A 14,809-nucleotide genomic window follows, 5' to 3' on the forward strand; every position below is an offset into this window, starting at 1 on the left:
GTGTTCCCCTGGAACCAATTGTAAATTGCCTACAGCCAGGCCAATTTATTATGTTAGGGCTTCGAAGCCTGTCTGCGGTCCCTCCTTCCACTAGGCCTCCACTGACCTGTCTACTGCTGCCCGGGTTCCCCTGGAACCAATTTTAAATTGCCTACAGCCAGGCCAATTTATTATGTTAGGGCTTCGAAGCCTGTCTGCGGTCCCTCCTTCCACTAGGCCTCCACTGACCTGTCTACTGCTGCCCGGGTTCCCCTGGAACCAATTTTAAATTGCCTACAGCCCGCCCAATTTATTATGTTAGGGCTTCGAAGCCTGTCTGCGGTCCCTCCTTCCACTAGGCCTCCACTGACCTGTCTACTGCTGCCCGGGTTCCCCTGGAACCAATTTTAAATTGCCTACAGCCAGCCCAATTTATTATGTTAGGGCTTCGAAGCCTGTCTGCGGTCCCTCCTTCCACTAGGCCTCCACTGACCTGTCTACTGCTGCCCGGGTTCCCCTGGAACCAATTTTAAATTGCCTACAGCCAGCCCAATTTATTATGTTAGGGCTTCGAAGCCTGTCTGCGGTCCCTCCTTCCACTAGGCCTCCACTGACCTGTCTACTGCCGCCCGTGTTCCCCTGGAACCAATTGTAAATTGCCTACAGCCAGGCCAATTTATTATGTTAGGGCTTCGAAGCCTGTCTGCGGTCCCTCCTTCCACTAGGCCTCCACTGACCTGTCTACTGCTGCCCGGGTTTCCCTGGAACCAATTTTAAATTGCCTACAGCCAGCCCAATTTATTATGTTAGGGCTTCGAAGCCTGTCTGCGGTCCCTCCTTCCACTAGGCCTCCACTGACCTGTCTACTGCTGCCCGGGTTCCCCTGGAACCAATTTTAAATTGCCTACAGCCAGCCCAATTTATTATGTTAGGGCTTCGAAGCCTGTCTGCGGTCCCTCCTTCCACTAGGCCTCCACTGACCTGTCTACTGCTGCCCGGGTTCCCCTGGAACCAATTTTAAATTGCCTACAGCCAGCCCAATTTATTATGTTAGGGCTTCGAAGCCTGTCTGCGGTCCCTCCTTCCACTAGGCCTCCACTGACCTGTCTACTGCCGCTCGTGTTCCCCTGGAACCAATTTTAAATTGCCTACAGCCAGCCCAATTTATTATGTTAGGGCTTCGAAGCCTGTCTGCGGTCCCTCCTTCCACTCGGCCTCCACTGACCTGTCTACTGCTTCCCGTGTTCCCCTGGAACCAATTTTAAATTGCCTACAGCCAGCCCAATTTATTATGTTAGGGCTTCGAAGCCTGTCTGCTGTCCCTCCTTCCACTAGGCCTCCACTGACCTGTCTACTGCTGCCCGGGTTCCCCTGGAACCAATTTTAAATTGCCTACAGCCAGCCCAATTTATTATGTTAGGGCTTCGAAGCCTGTCTGCGGTCCCTCCTTCCACTAGGCCTCCACTGACCTGTCTACTGCTGACCGGGTTCCCCTGGAACCAATTTTAAATTGCCTACAGCCAGCCCAATTTATTATGTTAGGGCTTCGAAGCCTGTCTGCGGTTCCTCCTTCCACTAGGCCTCCACTGACCTGTCTACTGCCTCCCGTGTTCCCCTGGAACCAATTGTAAATTGCCTACAGCCAGCCCAATTTATTATGTTAGGGCTTCGAAGCCTGTCTGCGGTCCCTCCTTCCACTAGGCCTCCACTGACCTGTCTACTGCTGCCCGGGTTCCCCTGGAACCAATTTTAAATTGCCTACAGCCAGGCCAATTTATTATGTTAGGGCTTCGAAGCCTGTCTGCGGTCCCTCCTTCCACTAGGCCTCCACTGACCTGTCTACTGCTGCCCGGGTTCCCCTGGAACCAATTTTAAATTGCCTACAGCCCGCCCAATTTATTATGTTAGGGCTTCGAAGCCTGTCTGCGGTCCCTCCTTCCACTAGGCCTCCACTGACCTGTCTACTGCTGCCCGGGTTCCCCTGGAACCAATTTTAAATTGCCTACAGCCAGCCCAATTTATTATGTTAGGGCTTCGAAGCCTGTCTGCGGTCCCTCCTTCCACTAGGCCTCCACTGACCTGTCTACTGCTGCCCGGGTTCCCCTGGAACCAATTTTAAATTGCCTACAGCCAGCCCAATTTATTATGTTAGGGCTTCGAAGCCTGTCTGCGGTCCCTCCTTCCACTAGGCCTCCACTGACCTGTCTACTGCCGCCCGTGTTCCCCTGGAACCAATTGTAAATTGCCTACAGCCAGGCCAATTTATTATGTTAGGGCTTCGAAGCCTGTCTGCGGTCCCTCCTTCCACTAGGCCTCCACTGACCTGTCTACTGCTGCCCGGGTTTCCCTGGAACCAATTTTAAATTGCCTACAGCCAGCCCAATTTATTATGTTAGGGCTTCGAAGCCTGTCTGCGGTCCCTCCTTCCACTAGGCCTCCACTGACCTGTCTACTGCTGCCCGGGTTCCCCTGGAACCAATTTTAAATTGCCTACAGCCAGCCCAATTTATTATGTTAGGGCTTCGAAGCCTGTCTGCGGTCCCTCCTTCCACTAGGCCTCCACTGACCTGTCTACTGCTGCCCGGGTTCCCCTGGAACCAATTTTAAATTGCCTACAGCCAGCCCAATTTATTATGTTAGGGCTTCGAAGCCTGTCTGCGGTCCCTCCTTCCACTAGGCCTCCACTGACCTGTCTACTGCCGCTCGTGTTCCCCTGGAACCAATTTTAAATTGCCTACAGCCAGCCCAATTTATTATGTTAGGGCTTCGAAGCCTGTCTGCGGTCCCTCCTTCCACTCGGCCTCCACTGACCTGTCTACTGCTTCCCGTGTTCCCCTGGAACCAATTTTAAATTGCCTACAGCCAGCCCAATTTATTATGTTAGGGCTTCGAAGCCTGTCTGCTGTCCCTCCTTCCACTAGGCCTCCACTGACCTGTCTACTGCTGCCCGGGTTCCCCTGGAACCAATTTTAAATTGCCTACAGCCAGCCCAATTTATTATGTTAGGGCTTCGAAGCCTGTCTGCGGTCCCTCCTTCCACTAGGCCTCCACTGACCTGTCTACTGCTGACCGGGTTCCCCTGGAACCAATTTTAAATTGCCTACAGCCAGCCCAATTTATTATGTTAGGGCTTCGAAGCCTGTCTGCGGTTCCTCCTTCCACTAGGCCTCCACTGACCTGTCTACTGCCTCCCGTGTTCCCCTGGAACCAATTGTAAATTGCCTACAGCCAGCCCAATTTATTATGTTAGGGCTTCGAAGCCTGTCTGCGGTCCCTCCTTCCACTAGGCCTCCACTGACCTGTCTACTGCTGCCCGGGTTCCCCTGGAACCAATTTTAAATTGCCTACAGCCAGGCCAATTTATTATGTTAGGGCTTCGAAGCCTGTCTGCGGTCCCTCCTTCCACTAGGCCTCCACTGACCTGTCTACTGCTGCCCGGGTTCCCCTGGAACCAATTTTAAATTGCCTACAGCCCGCCCAATTTATTATGTTAGGGCTTCGAAGCCTGTCTGCGGTCCCTCCTTCCACTAGGCCTCCACTGACCTGTCTACTGCTGCCCGGGATCCCCTGGAACCAATTTTAAATTGCCTACAGCCAGCCCAATTTATTATGTTAGGGCTTCGAAGCCTGTCTGCGGTCCCTCCTTCCACTAGGCCTCCACTGACCTGTCTACTGCCGCCCGTGTTCCCCTGGAACCAATTGTAAATTGCCTACAGCCAGGCCAATTTATTATGTTAGGGCTTCGAAGCCTGTCTGCGGTCCCTCCTTCCACTAGGCCTCCACTGACCTGTCTACTGCTGCCCGGGTTCCCCTGGAACCAATTTTAAATTGCCTACAGCCAGCCCAATTTATTATGTTAGGGCTTCGAATCCTGTCTGCGGTCCCTCCTTCCACTAGGCCTCCACTGACCTGTCTACTGCTGCCCGGGTTCCCCTGGAACCAATTTTAAATTGCCTACAGCCAGCCCAATTTATTATGTTAGGGCTTCGAAGCCTGTCTGCGGTCCCTCCTTCCACTAGGTCTCCACTGACCTGTCTACTGCTGCCCGGGTTCCCCTGGAACCAATTTTAAATTGCCTACAGCCAGCCCAATTTATTATGTTAGGGCTTCGAAGCCTGTCTGCGGTCCCTCCTTCCACTAGGCCTCCACTGACCTGTCTACTGCTGCCCGGGTTCCCCTGGAACCAATTTTAAATTGCCTACAGCCAGCCCAATTTATTATGTTAGGGCTTCGAAGCCTGTCTGCGGTCCCTCCTTCCACTAGGCCTCCACTGACCTGTCTACTGCCGCCCGTGTTCCCCTGGAACCAATTGTAAATTGCCTACAGCCAGGCCAATTTATTATGTTAGGGCTTCGAAGCCTGTCTGCGGTCCCTCCTTCCACTAGGCCTCCACTGACCTGTCTACTGCTGCCCGTGTACCCCTTGAACCAACATCAGAAAATATAAGAATAAGTATTTTGCTTATAAAAAAGAAAATACTGGAGAGATATCAAATGCAGACATTTTAACATTAAAAACAAACACATACAACAAAAATCTGGTACAGTACTAAAAATGGCCACCAGCTACAATAACTTTCTCCTGCAAGTAGTTAACTGAAAGTTTTTTTCAATTTAACCCCTTCATGACCCAGCCTATTTTGACCTTAAAGACCTTGCCGTTTTTTGCAATTCTGACCAGTGTCCCTTTATGAGGTAATAACTCAGGAACGCTTCAACGGATCCTAGCGGTTCTGAGATTGTTTTTTCGTGACATATTGGGCTTCATGATAGTGGTAAATTTAGGTCAATAAATTCTGCGTTTATTTGTGATAAAAATGGAAATTTGGCGAAAATTTTGAAAATTTTGCAATTTTCACATTTTGAATTTTTATTCTGTTAAACCAGAGAGATATGTGACACAAAATAGTTAATAAATAACATTTCCCACATGTTTACTTTACATCAGCACAATTTTGGAAACAAAATTTTTTTTTGTTAGGAAGTTATAAGGGTTAAAATTTGACCAGCGATTTGTCATTTTTACAACGAAATTTACAAAACCATTTTTTTTAGGGACCACCTCACATTTGAAGTCAGTTTGAAGTCTAAAGGTATGTGCACACGCTGCGGAAAACGCTGCGGATCCGCAGCAGTTTCCCATGAGTTTACAGTTCAATGTAAACCTACGGGAAACAAAAATCGCTGTACACATGCTGCGGAAAAACTGCACGGAAACGCAGCGGTTTACATTCCGCAGCATGTCACTTCTTTTGTGCGGATTCCGCAGCGGTTTTACAACTGCTCCAATAGAAAATCGCAGTTGTAAAACCGCAGTGAAATGCGCAGAAAAAAACACGGTAAATCCGCCATAAATCCGCAGCGGTTTAGCACTGCGGATTTATCAAATCTGCAGCGGAAAAATCTGCAGAGGACCAGAATACGTGTGCACATACCGAAACCCTAACCCTAACCCTACCCCTAACCCTACCCCTACCCCTAGCCCTAACCCTACCCCTAACCCTACCCCTAACCCTACCCCTAACCCTAACCCTAACCCTAACCCTACCCCTAAACCCTACCCCTAACCCTACCCCTAACCCTAACCCTATTCTAACATTAGTGGGGAAAAAAAATTTCTTTATTTTTTTATTGTCCCTACCTATGGGGGTGACAAAGGGGGGGGGGTCATTTATTATTTTTTTTATTTTGATCACTGAGATAGATTATATCTCAGTGATCAAAATGCACTTTGGAACGAATCTGCCGGCCGGCAGATTCGGCGGGCGCACTGCACATGCGCCCGCAATTTTGGAAGATGGCGGCGCCCAGGGAGAAGACGGACGGGACCCCGGCTGGATCGGTAAGTATGATGGGGTGGGGGGGGACCACGGGGTGGGGGGGGACCACGGGGAGGGGATCGGAGCACGGGGGGGGATCTGAGCACGGGGGGGGAATCGGAGCACGGGGGGGCTGGAATGGAGCACGGGGGGGCTGGAATGGAGCACGGGGGGGTGGAACGGAGCACCGGGGGGTGTGGATCGGAGTGCAGGGGGGTGATTGGAGCACGGGGGGGTGATTGGAGCACGAGGGGAGCGGACAAGAGCACGGGGGGGAGCGGAGCACTGGACGGAGGGGAGCCGGAGCAGTGTACCGGCCAGATCGGGGGGCTGCGGGGGCGATCGGTGGGGTGGGGGCACATTAGTATTTCCAGCCATGGCCGATGATATTGCAGCATCGGCCATGGCTGGATTGTAATATTTCACCCGTTATAATAGGTGAAATATTACAAATCGCTCTGATTGGCAGTTTCACTTTCAACAGCCAATCAGAGCGATCGTAGCCACGAGGGGGTGAAGCCACCCCCCCCTGGGCTAAACTACCACTCCCCCTGTCCCTGCAGATCGGGTGAAATGGGAGTTAACCCTTTCACCCGATCTGCAGGGACGCGATCTTTCCATGACGCCACATAGGCGTCATGGGTCGGAATGGCACCGACTTTCATGATGCCTACGTGGCGTCATGGGTCGGGAAGGGGTTAAAACACAGATATGGCATCCACCGAGTGTTGTCCTGTCGCGTCTTCTTTATATTATTGCCAAGAAGATGCAAAACAATGAAAATAATAAAATCATTATTTACCAAAAAAATAGAGTAAGTCAAAACCACATTGCAAATAAACATTCATTACAAATAAAGAAGCAGGGCGCGTCCGAGGGTGAGTATATATATATAATATATATAATAAGAATATAATCACCCTCGGACGCGCCCTGCTTCTTTCCGACAGCCTTCCTTCCTAAGAATCAGCCCTTCCGTGGTGTAGAGAGAGGGTGTGTTACACTCCAAGGTGTTCCCCAGGTTGCCTTTCCTGAGCTTCGATCTTCATGCTCTCGTTTAGTAGTTGTCGGAAAGTAGGCTGCATTAGGCCTACAAAATGGGTATGGGGTGGAGAGAGATGGTGTGTTACACTCCAAGGTGTTCTCCAGGTTTCCTCGCCATTGCTTTGATCTTCCGACTCTCGTTTAGTAGTTGTAGAAAACTACACTGCATTAGGCCTACAAAATGGGTATCGGGTGGAGAGAGATGGTGTGTTACACTCCAAGGTGTTCCCCAGGTTGCCTTGCCATTGCTTCGGTCTTCCGACTCTCGTTTAGTAGTTGTAGAAAACTACACAGCATTAGGCCTACAAAATGGGTATGGGGTGGAGAGAGATGGTGTGTTCCACTCCAAGGTGTTCTCCAGGTTGCCTTTCCTGAGCTTCTATCTTCAGGCTCTCGTTAAATTGTGGTTAAATGGAACAACTGCATTTGGCGTACTAGTTGGTTTGGGGCCTACTAACAGTGTCTGCCGCTCCTTGCTGTTCTCCTGGTTTCCTGTCCTGAAATTCCGTTTTCAGGCGCTCGTTAAGTAGTTGTTAATGTTAGACTGCATTTGGCCTACTAGTTGGGTTGGGGCAGAGTGGTGTCTGCCACTCCTTGCTGTTCTCCTCCACTGAACAAAGCTGTGCCGCCTGTTTACTACGGTTGCCAATTTTGAACTGCATTTCGACTACTTACTGATTTGGGCCTACTCTCTGTGTCAGCCTCTCATTCCAGTTGTCCTCCACTGCAATGCCCCCTGGTTATTCCTGTGTTACCAATTTTGAACTGCATTTAGCCCACTTTATTATTTGGGCCTATATCTGTGTTTCCTCCTCATCCTGCCCATTGCCCAGCCAGTGATAGATGAGTCTGCTGGTACATTGACCCATAACGCAACATTCCCCGTGCACGCTACACAGCAAGATTGTGACCCTGCTGAAAGTCAGGTTGCTCTTTCCGCATACCATACCACCTTACACGGGGACAAAGAGGAAGGTGCAGATGAAAGTGCAGGTTCCTTCATCAGGTGGGGGGAGGAATACTAGTTGGCGACGTCACTGGCACAGGGCCTCTCATAGTACGCAAAAGTGTTGCTGCCGGTGGGAGGCGCCCCCGCCGTGCAAACACACCGCTGTACTTTGAGGGGCCCTGTGCCAGTGCCAATGCCAACGAGTGAGCCCCCCCGCTTGCTCAGGTTCACAGCACTTGCAAAGTTGAAATACTTACCTCTCCCTGCTCCACTGCCGTGACGTGGTCCAGATTTCCTGGGCCCACTAATTACTTGAACCAGCCCTACCCACCACAACTTTAGCCAAATGACCCCCAATTTCAAATGCCTTCCAATTATTATAAGGTAAATTACGCTTGACAAGCTTCATTAAGAAGAATGGATGGTTTTGACATTAAAATGGGCACTCTAGGTGTTTTCCTGGCCCCCACTCACTGCCGACTATGCTGCCCCATTGACTTGCATTGGGTTTCATGTTTCGGTCGATCCCGACTTTACGTCATAATCGGCCGATTTCACTCGACCCGACTTTTGAGATAGTCGGGTTTCGCAAAACCCGGCTCGACTCTAAAAAGGTCAAGGTCGCTCAACTCTAGTCCCAAGTACTTTTTTCTGATGAAAGCAAATTTTGCATGTCATTCGGAAATCAAGGTGCCAGAGTCTGGAGGAAGACTGGGGAGAAGGAAATGCCAAAATGCCTGAAGTCCAGTGTCAAGTACCCACAGTCAGTGATGGTGTGGGGTGCCATGTCAGCTGCTGGTGTTGGTCCACTGTGTTTCATCAAGGGCAGGGTCAATGCAGCTAGCTATCAGGAGATTTTGGAGCACTTCATGCTTCCATCGGCTGAAATGCTTTATGGAGATGAAGATTTCATTTTTCAGCACGACCTGGCACCTGCTCACAGTGCCAAAACCACTGGTAAATGGTTTACTGACCATGGTATTACTGTGCTCAATTGGTCTGCCAACTCTCCTGACCTGAACCCCATAGAGAATCTGTGGGATATTGTGAAGAGAAAGTTGAGAGACGCAAGACCCAACACTCTGGATGAGCTTAAGGCCGCTATTGAAGCATCCTGGGCCTCCATAACATCTCAGCAGTGTCACAGGCTGATTGCCTCCATGCCACGCCGCATTGAAGCAGTCATTTCTGCCAAAGGATTCCCGACCAAGTATTGAGTGCATAACTGAACATTATTATTTGATGGTTTTTTTGTTTGTTATTAAAAAACACTTTTATTTGATTGGATGGGTGAAATATGCTAATTTATTGAGACAGGTTTTTTGGGTTATCAGGAGTTGTATGCCAAAATCATCAGTATTAAAACAATAAAAGACCTGACAAATTTCAGTTGGTGGATAATGAATCTATAATATATGAAAGTTTAATTGTAATCATTACATTATGGTAAATAATGAAATTTAACACTATATGCTAATTTTTTGAGAAGGACCTGTATATCTGGGCACCAGCTTCTAGCAGTGTTCACGAGGAGTCCTTTGTTATGGGCAATGGCATCCAGTTCACTAATATTTTTTTTGTTGTCAAGAGAGTGGTCTATCAAATTAAGATAACAGATCATTGCCTTGCACAAACAAGGAAAAGGATATAAAAAGGTAGCAAAGGCAAAGAATGTACCTAGAGATGTAGTTGGAATCCTAGTTTGCAAGTGCAAAGTTAAAGCACCACTCTAGCGATTTTTTCTTTTATTTATTTATTTATTTTATTGGTGCCACTGATCTAAGTTCCCTGTCTTCAGGCGCATACTCTCCAGCCACTGTCTTCATCTGCTATGGGTGTTGCTAGGGTTGGTCTACTGCTGTGACCTGCTGGATTGCTACAGTGTTTGCTGGGCAACCTGGAAGTCACAACTCAATATAAGTCTATGAGATCTAGAACAAGGCTCTCATATACGTACATTAAGAGCTTGTAATGATTACCTCTGATTTCCGGTCAGAGAGAAGTTGTGGTCACTGGTTGGTGGCATGGGACTGGTGTGGTGCCAGAAAGAGCTAAAGACGAGGGCTGGTAGGTATAAAACTAAAGTTAGGGATCTTACATTAGTGGCACCACTCCAGCTCTGAAATTTTAAAAAATCTGCTTTAAAGGAACGCTGGCTACCTGGAAGTGGCAGAAAGAGAAAGCCATCAATGACTGTCACCAGTTTCATGAGCAGGAAGGTGATAAAAAAGACCTGCAGCTAGATTTGGTAGCAGCAGGCACTGAGGTTTCAGACTGTACAGTAAAGGCGCAGTCAAATGGTTGTATATGTCCAAAATGAAGAAAAAACAGAAGTGCACTCACCGGTCCTGAAAAACACCAATCCTTTATTTAGAACATGTGCAGGTGACAACAGGGAGAACGTGGACAGAAAGGACGATGGATGTCTCGCTCTGCCACGCTTCTACGGGTCCTGATGGTTGTATATATATATTGGAACAAGATCAGAACACAGTGCACAAACTGTCCAGCAGTTCTCCAGACCCAAGAGCCACAACTTTGTGCTTTTCTATAAACCTGTCTCACTTGAGTCAGGAGAGCCACCAGCCAGTCTGCTTATTGTGTTCCAATCTCAGTCCGATTTCTACGGCTGTGTGACTGCTATATAACCCTATATATAGTCATTGGTGGGATTTGAAAAAGGCAGTTGCAGCAATGAAGCCCAAGTGTATTAGTGAACTGGAGGTCACTGCCCATGAGGAATGGGATAAGAGTCCTCAGGAAAGCTGCCAGAAGTTGGTGTCTGGCTGTGCATCATATATACAGCAACTCATAGCCAAAATCGGCCAATGGTTCTAAGAACTAAAGAAGGGGAGGAATCATTCTGAAACTGTAGTAATTATTCAAAGTGGCATTTTGTGTTGAGTTTGGAAAAACTACTTGTTACATTAGTTGTGTTGAGCAACTTAAATTATTTAAATTATTTGTATGTGATATATTTAATTTTAATGTTAATTTTGGTAATACATCTAAGTTGCACTGAAAATTGAATAATGTTGCTTGTAATTTTATATAACAGCGAATTCCCTGCAGTTGGACTCATTGCCCATCAGCAGAATATCGACTATTCTACAGCTTTCTATAGTTTGCATTACATTGTTATATAGGTAGCTGTCAGAAATGTAAAGGCAGTATTGAAAATGACAAATTGCTCCAATATTTCTGCTCTTTGTAGGTAGGAATCTTGATTTGATTTCCTATTTCATCATCTCTAGCATATTGGGTTCATTTCACAAGCTTTATTATGCCACGTTTTATAGTCAAAGATGAAACTTTTTAAAAAACTTAAGACATTTGCATTTTTTTTACTACAATTCAACCATAATGAAAATACGGTCACATTCATCCATGGTTCTAATGTTTATGCGCTTCCTACATACAAACTCTAAAATTTCCAGGCCATTTGGTGTTTTCATGCCTTAGTATCATGATTTCTGTATCTCTGAAGTGCCAGATTAAGGGCATTCTGCAGTTTAAATATTTATACATGGCTGCCTTACGCAAGACGAGATATGCTTAAGATTTCGAGATGAGGGCTCATCCACACCAGTGTTTGTATTCCAGTTTTGTCAGATTAGCTGATCATGGATGCACTATCTACAATTTCTAATTATTTATTCGGAAAAACTGATGCCAAATTGCATTAATTTGAACTGATCAAAAAACATACTGCTAATAAAGTGTAGCTAGTATAGACAATCCTTTATAAATTTATAAATAAATATAACCAGGGTCTTAAAAGTATATAATCGTATTAAATCCCTAAAAACTATAAATCTTTATTGATGACAGGAACCCACATATTGGTTCACACCACAAAAAATGACCAAAAAATCAAAAAAGACATACACTGTGCTCACACGTAAACACTTAATTAAAAATGGGGTAACTAGGTGTCCCTGATGTGTGCTGTTCTCGCACCTTCCTATCTGTGGGGGTTGGCACCCTATGAGGGAAACAATATGGTGCCCCCACTCCATGGTGGCTATCCCTAGGGGCCCTGTAATGCCCTATATTCCCTGGGAAAGCCCACTACCCACAGACTAAGGGAACCGCTGTAGATAGACAGAGATAATCCTATACTAAAGGAACCCTAGATCCCCACATAGATAAAAACATAGCATAATAAGGAACACAGTAGGCAAAGATACTGGCATATCGGCAAACGGGGGGGGGGATATTGGGCCTAGATACTTATAGGGCCATAATATCAGTTATGGGAGAGTCTATTGTAGTACCTCAACATGCCTACTAAAGTGTCCATATATCAAGAATCTCCAATATACAAAGGACTGAACCTCTTATCTCCCTTCGCCTGCCAGTTGCCATACAGATGAGCAGCGCCTCTACGCGTTTCGCCCCATTGGGCTCCTCAGGAGGCTCGATAATAGGATAGTGTCCTGATGCGGTGTAGTAGTACTGTAGTAGTACTGTAGTAGTACTACTACACCGCATCAGGACACTGTCTATCCTATTATCGAGCCTCCTGAAGAGCCCAATGGGGCGAAGCGCGTAGAGGCGCTGCTCATCTGTATGGCAACTGGCAGGCGAAGGGAGATAAGTGGTTCAGTCCTTTGTATATTGGAGATTCTTGATATGTGGACACTTTAGTAGCCATGTTGGGGTACTACAATAGACTCTCCCATAACTAATATTATGGCCCTATAAGTATCTAGGCCTAATATCCCCCCCCCCCCCGTTTGCCGATACGCCAGTATCTTTGCCTACTGTGTTCCTTATTATGCTATGTTTTTATCTATATGGGGATCTAGGGTTCCTTTAGTATAGGATTATCTCTGTCTATCTACAGCGGTTCCCTTAGTCTGTGGATAGTGGGCTTTCCCAGGGGATATAGGGCATTACAGGGCCCCTAGGGATAGCCACCGTGGAGTGGGGGCGCCATATTGTTTCCTTCATAGGGTGCCAACCCCCACAGATAGGAAGGTGCGAGAATAGCACACATCAGGGACACCTAGTTACCCCATTTTTAATTAAGTATTTACGTGTGAGCACAGTGTATGTCTTTTTTGATTTTTTGGTCATTTTTTGTGGTGTGAACCAATATGTGGGTTCCTGTCATCAATAAAGATTTATAGTTTTTAGGGATTTAATACGATTATATACTTTTGAGACCCTGGTTATATTTATTCATTTTCTGAATATTATAGACAATCCTTGTAGATAAAACCCAGTTACATTCTGATGAGCAGAAATATATTTAACCCTGCTGCCTCTCGCAGCATACTAACTCTCCAACACATGAAGATGGAAACTCCCTTGACTTGGTCTTCTCCCGACTTTGCTCAGTGGATGATTTCACAAACTCCCCTCTCCCGCTCTCTGACCACAACCTTCTTTCATTCTCTATCAAGAACTGCCATCCCGCTCAGGTCACCCCCACTTTCCACACTTATAGAAACATACAGGCCATTAACACCCAGAAACTTATGAAGAACTTGCAGTCCTCATTGGCCCCTATCTCCTCCATCTCATGTCCTGATTCTGCATTGAAGCATTACAATGAAACCCTGCAAAGTGCTCTGGATGAAGCTGCTCCTCCTATACATAAAACAACTCGGCACAGACGGCAACAACCGTGGCACACGCTGCAAACACGTTTCCTGCAGCGGTGCTCCAGGTGCGCAGAACGTCTGTGGAGAAAATCTAATCTACCCGAAGATTTCATCCATTATAAGTTCATGCTAAAGACATACAATTCTGCCCTTCACCTTTCCAAACAAACCTACTTCAACACCCTCATCACCTCCCTGTCCAATAACCCTAAACGTCTCTTTGACACGTTCCAGTCCCTACTCAACCCAAGAGAGCAGGCCCCAACCACGGATCTCCGTGCTGACGATCTGGCCAATTACTTCAAAGAAAAAATTGACCACATTCGACAGGAAATCATCTCCCAATCTCTTCATACCATGCACTGTCCTCCCTCCCCCACTGCATCTAGTTCACTCTCTGACTTTGAAGCAGTTACAGAAGAAGAAGTAAGCAGGCTCCTTGCATCTTCTCGCCCGACCACTTGCACCAGTGACCCCATTCCATCACATCTCCTCCAGTCCCTTTCCCCGGCTGTCACCTCTCACCTAACAAAAATATTCAACCTTTCCCTCACTTCCGGTATTTTTCCCTCCTCATTTAAGCATGCCATCATACATCCATTACTTAAAAAACCATCCCTCGATCAAAACTGTGCCGCTAATTATAGACCTGTCTCTAATCTTCCCTTCATCTCTAAACTCCTCGAACGCCTGGTCCACTCCCGTCTTACCCGCTATCTCTCAGATAACTCTCTTCTCGACCCTCTTCAATCTGGCTTCCGCTCTTTACACTCTACTGAAACTGCCCTCACTAAAGTCTCTAATGACCTACTAACAGCTAAATCTAATGGTCACTACTCCATGCTAATTCTCTTGGATCTCTCTGCAGCATTCGACACTGTGGATCATCAGCTCCTCCTCACTATGCTCCGCTCCATCGGCCTCAAGGACACCGTTCTCTCCTGGTTCTCCTCCTATCTCTCTGACCGATCCTTCACTGTATGTTTTGCTGGTTCCTCCTCCTCTCACCTTCCCCTTACTGTTGGGGTTCCTCAAGGATCAGTCCTAGGCCCCCTACTCTTCTCGTTGTATACTGCCCCTATTGGACAAACAATCAGTAGATTTGGTTTCCAGTACCATCTCTATGCTGACGACACCCAATTATACACTTCTGCTCCTGATATCACACCGACCTTTCTAGAAAACACCAGTGATTGTCTTACCGCTGTCTCTAACATCATGTCCTCCCTCTATCTGAAACTAAACCTGTCAAAAACTGAACTCCTTGTGTTCTCTCCCTCTACTAACCTACCTTTGCCTGACATTGCCATCTCCGTGTGCGGTTCCACCATTACTCCAAAGCAACATGCCCGCTGCCTTGGGGTCATCCTTGATTCTGACCTTTCATTCAACCTCTACATCCGATCA

Source organism: Ranitomeya imitator, chromosome 7 (genome assembly GCF_032444005.1).
Source record: "Ranitomeya imitator isolate aRanImi1 chromosome 7, aRanImi1.pri, whole genome shotgun sequence".
In the NCBI taxonomy this organism is placed as follows: Eukaryota; Metazoa; Chordata; class Amphibia; order Anura; family Dendrobatidae; genus Ranitomeya; species Ranitomeya imitator.